Source organism: Salvelinus sp. IW2-2015, linkage group LG18 (assembly GCF_002910315.2).
Source record: "Salvelinus sp. IW2-2015 linkage group LG18, ASM291031v2, whole genome shotgun sequence".
NCBI classification, from domain to species: domain Eukaryota; kingdom Metazoa; phylum Chordata; class Actinopteri; order Salmoniformes; family Salmonidae; genus Salvelinus; species Salvelinus sp. IW2-2015.
This window is the reverse complement of record NC_036858.1, coordinates 15,811,266-15,818,776: the sequence shown is the minus strand read 5'-3', so window position 1 is coordinate 15,818,776 and position 7,511 is coordinate 15,811,266. Positions and strand designations below refer to the sequence as shown.

General features: G+C 41.6%; 1 protein-coding gene across 2 annotated transcripts in view; it reads left to right on the top strand.

The window, feature by feature from the left end:
- The first annotated feature begins 2,925 nt into the window (after positions 1 to 2,925).
- LOC111978726 (gap junction gamma-1 protein-like) overlaps positions 2,926 to 7,511 on the top strand; it is a 52,145-nt gene continuing 47,559 nt past the window's right edge. For both annotated transcript variants that reach the window (XM_024008952.2, XM_070448348.1), the window contains exons 1-2: positions 2,926 to 3,464; positions 4,494 to 4,548. The gene's annotated coding sequence lies outside the window, so the exon portion shown is untranslated. The remainder of the gene's footprint in view (positions 3,465 to 4,493; positions 4,549 to 7,511) is intronic.

Sequence of the window (7,511 nt, the reverse complement as noted above, 5' to 3'; positions counted from 1 at the left end):
CTCCTCCCTTTCTTCCACTGTCAATATCTAGGTATCAGGAGCACAGTCAATTCTCAATCTAATACGCCCATATCCCTTCACTACACTAAAGGAATCCCACTTGTCAAAGCACTTTACAAGCCAATGTTATCTGGTGATTGTGGGTAACCCCATTGATTTTGCTACATTCAATTACTCCTCCCGAGGTGAAAGATAACTCAGTTAAGGGAGTATGGCCTTTTAAGAGGTCACTTTGAATTAGAACCTTGTGCTTCCTTTGCCAAAACACTATCAGGCTGATTAGACCAAAAGTGTTTCCCTTTTGCATTCGATTAATTTGTCTACCTCTTTGATGCCTGTAGGCATTGGGTTGGCCAGAGGTGAAGCCAATTGGTTCTACAGAGTGTTCCTAATATGGATTCTGTTCTGTTGGCAGCAGCAGTCCATCTACAACCACGTTAAGGTGTGTGAGCCAGAGATACGATTGAGACAATATGCTCCTCTCTTGTCTGATTTGAAGTCGCTTCTCCAATTTCTGGTGGAATTGAGAGGAAATGTGGAAACAATAGAGTAATAAGGTTGGACATTTGAATCAGCTCTCTAAATCCTTGTATTTGTTATAGTGCCACGTGTTTTTTTCAGGAAATGATTGATGCTGATGTTAGGCAACCCTGACCAGACCTGAGTCAAATACATACACTACCATTCAAAAGTTTGGGGTCACTTAGAAATGTCCTTGTTTTTGAAAGAAAAGCACATTTTTTGTCCATTAAAATAACATATAATTGATCCGAAATACAGTGTAGACATTGTTAATGTAGTAAATTACTATTGTAGCTGTAAACGGCTGATTTTGAATGGAATATCTACATAGGCGTACAAAGGCCCATTATCAGCAACCATCACTCCTGTGTTCCAATGGCACGTTGTGTTAGCTAGTCCAAGTTTATAATTTTAAAAGGCTAATTGATCAATAGAAAACCCTTTTGCAATTATGTTAGCACAGCTGAAAACGGTTGTTCTGATTAAAGAAGCAATAAAACTTGCCTTCTTTAGACTAGTTTAGTATCTGGAGCATCAGCATTTGTGGGTTCAAATACAGGCTCAAAATTGCCAGAAACAAAGAACTTTCTTCTGAAACTCAGTCTATTCTTGTTCTGAGAAATTAAGGCTATTCCATGCGAGAAATTGCTAAGAAACTGAAGATCTCGTACAATGCTGTGTACTACTCCCTTTACAGAACAGCTCAAACTATCTCTAACCAGAATAGAAAGAGGAGTGGGAGACCCCGGTGCACAACTGAGCAAGAGGACAAGTACATTAGAGTGTCTGGTCTGAGAAACAGATGCCTCACAAGTCCTCAACAGGCAGCTTCTAGGCAGAGTTGCAAAGAAAAAGCCATATCTCAGACTGGCCAATACAAAGAAAAGATTAAGATAGACAAAAGAACACAGACACTGGACAGAGGACCTCTGCCTAGAAGGCCAGCATCCCGGAGTCGCCTCTTCGCTGTTGACGTTGCGACTGGTGTTTTGCGGGTACTATTTCATGAAGCTGCCAGTTGGGGACTTGTGAGGAGTCAAACTAGACACTTTAATTTACTTGTCCTCTTGTATTTTACAAATGTATTGAACTATGAGTATGGCCAGGTGAACTTTCTTTTTAAGAGATTACAATGTTACAACTGAAACCATATATTTTTTTAAACTAGTGCCTTAAAGTCTGGTCCTGACCCTTCTGTATTTTATTTACATGTATAATTTATCAGGGGAACCATTGAGAGTAGAATTCTCGATTTTACAGACAGACCTGTCCACGCTCAATTGGGTGTTGAGGTAATTGGTAGGATCAATAAACCCTGGTCCGGAAATGCCACAGGCGTGTATAGCCTACTGCAAGGTTTTGTTCCAACCAAGCACCACACCTGATTCTGGCTTCGATAAGTATGGTAGGAAATAATAAGAATTTAGGTAGATCCAAGTCAGAAACTTTGTTGAAGCTAGTCACAATAAACACAGCACGTGCATCATCCAGAGTTTTGCTACACCCTGCCCTCTTCCTCCTCCCCTCTCCCTCTCTTTTACAATAACCTGCATTGATGTAAAATTACTGTAAACTAGTCAAGCCATGGTCTAGCCAACCTTAATCTTGGTTCGTGGTATATGTATATATWTTTTTTATTTCACCTTTATTTAACCAGGTAGGCAAGTTGAGAACAAGTTCTCATTTACCACAATTGTGACCTGGCCAAGATAAAGCAAAGCAGTTCGACACATACAACAACACTGAGTTACACATGGAGTAAAACAAACATACAGTCAGTAATACAGTAGAAAAATAAGTCTATATACAATGTGAGCAAATGAGGTGAGATAAGGGAGGTAAAGGCAAAAAAAAAGGCCATGGTGGCATAGTAAATACAATATAGCAAGTAAAACACTGGAATGGTAGATTTGCAGTGGAAGAATGTGCAAAGTAGAGATAGAAATAATGGGATGCAAAGGAGCAAAATAAATAAATAAATAAATAAATACAGTAGGGGGAGAGATAGTTGTTTGGGCTGGTATATGAAGACACAAGAAAAAAAATGTCTCTTCAGAGTCAGAGGTAAGACATTTGCTCTCACAAATAACTTAAGTTTGGCACCATACAAGTGCAAGACAAGGGCTATATATATATAAGTATATATATAAATAAATAAATATTTTTTTTTATAAACAATTTGTAAATTAAATGTAAAATGCACATACTATAGCCTACTCAACTCAAATCTTTCACAAGACTATGAACTCTGACTACTGTAGCCTACATTAAGTGAGATTTTAGGCTAGTACTGTTAGCTGCTCAGATAGAGTAATCGTAGACTGGGCCAGTGAGTGCAGTACAATGTGAATATGTGAAGTTGGTGAATGGTTTCTGCAACTGAAGAGTCTGTCTGCACTGCTCCGCTTTTCAGTGCATCCGTCTCGCGTGCTCTCGGAGGCATTGGTCACGATTGCTCCTTTTGAAAACGTCGACAATTTGTAATTGAAATATAAACTTTGTGAAATATAAATTGTGTGACTATATGTCACTTGCTTGTTATACGTTGACGGCACAAATCTAATTTGTTTGAAGAGAAACACTTTCTTTATTAAGCCGTTCGAAGGCGCACGGACCGTCGTGGGGAATCAGAATTTAGCCAGCTGTGTAGCCAGTAGCATGCTTTCCCAACGTGAGCCAGATGTGGAGCAAGGCTTTGAAGCTGGAAAAGAAAAATAACCAACGTGCGAGTATTTTGGGACACAGTTTCTATCCACCCAGCAGGCAATCCCGCGTTTTTTAACACTTAAATAGCTAGTTGTTCGAATATAGAAATTGATTTAATCAACTTTATGGTAAGAAGACATTTGGTTGTAAATGGGACTTTGTTGAAAACCAAAATATGACAGTAAATCGGAGTTCCTCAATCATATTTGTTAAAGCCAAGTTGACGTTTGGACAAGGTAAGATTTTTTAAGACAGCTTCCAAGCCAGCTAGCTAACTAACGTTACTTTGACAACATTTTAAATGTCGTTTGCTTGCTAGCTAGCTAGCTTTCTGATATTGTTTGTTGGCATTTTGTGCAGCTCGGAAATTAATTATGGCTAATGTTAGCTTGCACTAGATCTGTCACCGTCTCGCCCTGCCCCGGGTCTGATTCCCGCATTATTTTTGATTTATAACTTTTTTGCTTAACATCAAGCTACAGTAGCTAGCTATTTGGCTTGCTGTAGCTCTCTGACTTCTTTCCTATATATTTCATCCTATCAAGACTGACTTGTATCTGTTTAGCTAGCCTATACATACCTAACATTACCAGTGATATGACTAACTCATAGCTAGCTAAAACACAATGGCAAAGCATTTCAGACCTTACTAGGTCTTGGAACAAAACTTTAAAATGGATTAGACAATAAGTCACTTTCCCAAAGGAAATGTCATTGTTGAAAGCAGTTTGTAACACACACACACACACACACACACACACACACACACACACACACACACACACACACACAGTCAGCAGATATTTATTCATTCACAACACCTCCAGTGAAATTGACTTGTGTGGATATGCTGTTATTGAGAGATGATACAGTGAGAAGCAGTAGAATGGCAGCAATAGACTCTCAACAGGAAAAGTTCTCAAATGTGGCTGTCGCAAGACTCTCTTCTTTTCTTTTTCTATTCTTTCTCCTCCTCACACTTTATTTCCACTTTCCAAAACTGTAGGCCTGTGCATTTAAACAAGAGAGTGGGAACGGGAGAGAGTAGCTGCAAGAAAGTGATATATTTGGGAGAATGGGAGAGAATTGGATTCTCGAGCATTCTACTAATGAAGCTTTACATGCAACTAAAAATATCACTATGGCTTACAAAATCCACGCTGTATCATCTAGGGCAACATTTGCAGTGCAGTAACTCACCTGTTCAGTTATTAGCCTACCTTCTATCAGGACTATCATGATTCCTGTTTGTTCTCTGTTTCCAGGTCTCTGGGCTTTGAAGTCCCCCAACTGACCGACATCCAGAACTGAAATAGACAGGTAATAATGCCCCCACAATGTTGATATTTTTCTCCACTTTTTGTTTTAGAATTATTTTAGACCAATATTCAATCGATTGCAGTAAGTACCTTTCCAAATAGTGCTTCCAGAAGTGCGTTTGTTTTGCACTGCAGTGGGATTCAGGATGAAGGGACTTGACACTTGATTAGAATTAGTCAATCTGGTTGCAGTGAATGCATGTCTTCTCAGTCAGGTTTGCCTTCAGAACTAAACAGAGTAATGCCATGGGACACTTCTAAAGGCACTATCCTGATCTCCAATTGATTTAAATACCGGCCTTATTTTATTCTATCTATACTCAGGGGGCCCTTAAAAAGTCTTGAAATGTCTTAAAGGGATGATTAAGGACACCAGAGTCAGGTGAACTAGTGGGTACCATTTTTATGTCTCTGTGTCCGGTATGAAGGAAGTTAGGGGTAGTCTTGCGAGCCAATGCTAACTAGCATTAGCACAATGACTGGAAGTCTATAGGTATCTACTAGCTAACACTAGTTATCATTGGCTGGAGAAACTACCTCTAACTTCCTTACTCTAGGGAAGTAGATAAACGGCGTCATTAGCAAAATCCCGAAGTATCCCTTTAAATTCAGTTTTTCGAAGGTCTTAAAAAATGTGACGGAGATGACTACAGTGTTTCCGTTATATTGTGCTGTTACTTAATTGTTGCCACCACGGCAAATAAATATAAACAATTTAACATCAAATAATACTCGAGGCACACTCAAAATGTAAGAGAGCTATCCACATGTGCACCTCTGTGTGTGCACATCGTGTGCCAGTGCGAGTCGGGCCGTTGCCAACTGGGTCCTGGACTTTCTGACGGGCTGACCCCAGGTGATGAAGGTAGGCAACAACACCTACCTCACAAGGGTGGGTGCTCCCCCTCCTGTACTCCCTGGTCACCCATGACTGTGTAGCCACGCACGTCTCCAACTCAAACATCAAGTTGGCTGATGAACAGTGGTAGACATGATTACCAACTACGATGAGAAAGCCTACAGGGAGGAGGTGAGGGCCCTGGCGGAGTGGTGCCAGGAAAATAACCTCTCCCTCAACGTGAACAAAGCAAAGGAGCTGATCGTGGACTTCAGGAGACAGCAGAGAGAGCACCACCCATCCACATCGACGGGGCCGCAGTGGTGAGGGTGACAAGCTTCAAGTTCCTCGGCGTGCACATCAAGGTCAACATGAAATGGTCCCTTCACACAGATAGTATGGTGAAGAAGGTGCAACAGTGCCTCCTCAACCTCAGGAGGCTGAAGAAATTTGGCTTGGCCCCTAAGACCCTCACAAACTTCTACAGATACACCATTGAGAGCTGTATCACCGCCTGGCACGGCAATTGCACTGTCCGCAACCGCAGGGCTCTACAGAGGGTGGGGCTGTCAGCCCAACACATCACCGGGGTCACACTGCTTGCCCTTTGGGCCATCTACAGCACCCGGTGTCACAGGAAGGCCAAGAAGATCATCAAGGACCTCAGCCACCTGAGCTATGGCCTGTTCTCCCCACTACCATCTAGAAGGCGGAGACAGTACAGGTGCATCAAAGCTGGGATGAGAGACTGAAAAACAGATTCCATCTCCAGGCCATCCGGCTGTTAAATAGTCACCAGTAGCCTGCCTCCGCCCAGTCCCTTGCCCTGAACCTTAGTCACTGTAACTAGCCGGCTACCACCCGGTTCTCTACCCTGCACCTTAGAGACTGCTACCCTATGTACATAGTCATTGAACACTGGTCACTTTAATAATGTTTATATACTGTTTTACCCACTTCACATGTACAGTTGAAGTCGGAAGTTTACATACACCTTAGCCATTTGCATTTAAACTCAGTTTTTCCACAATTCCTAACATTTAATCCTAGTAAAMATTTCCTGTCTTAGGTCAATTAGGATCACCACTTTATTTTAAGAGTGTGAAATGTCAGAATAATAGTTGAGAGAATGATTTATTTCAGCTTTTATTTCTTTCATCACATTCCCAGTGGGTCAGAAGTTTACATACACTCAATTAGTATTTGGTAGCATTGCCTTTAAATTGTTTAACTTGGGTCAAACGTTTCGGGTAACCTTCCAAAAGCTTCCCACAGTAAGTTGGGGATATTTTGGCCCATTCCTCTGACAGAGCTGGTGTAACTGAGTCAGGCTTGTAGTACTCCTTGCTCGCACACGCTTTTTCAGTTCTGCCCACAAATTTTCTATAGGATTGAGGTCAGGGCTTTGTGATGGCCACTCCAATACCTTGACTTTGTTGTCCTTAAGCCATTTTGCCACAACTTTGGAAGTATGCTTGGGGTCATTGTCCATTTGGAAGACCCATTTGCGACAAAGCTTTAACTTCCTGACTGATGTCTTGAGATGTTCCTTCAATATATCCACATAATTTTGCTACCTCATGATGCCATCTATTTTGTGAAGTGCACCAGTCCATCCTGCAGCAAAGCACCCCCACAACATGATGCTGCCACCCCTGTGCTTCATAGTTGGGATGGTGTTCTTCGGCTTGGAAGCATCCCCCTTTTTCCTCCAAAAATAACGATGGCCATTATGGCCAAACAGTTCTATTTTTGTTACATCAGACCAGAGGACAGTAGTACGATCTTTGTCCCCATGTGCAGTTGCAATCCGTAGTCGCTTTTTTATGGCGATTTTGGAGGAGAGGCTTCTTCCTTGCTGAGCAGCCTTTCAGGTTAATATAGGACTCGTTTTACTGTGGATATAGATACTTTTGTACCTGTTTCCTCCAGCATCTTCACAGGGTCCTTTGCTGTTGTTCTGGGATTGATATTCACTTTTCGCACCAAAGTACGTTAATCTCTAGGAGACAGAACGGGTCTCCTTCCTGAGCGGTATGACGGATGCGTGGTCCCATGGTGTTTATACTTGTGTACTATTGTCTGTACAGATGAACGTGGTACCTTCAGGCATTTGGAAATTGCTC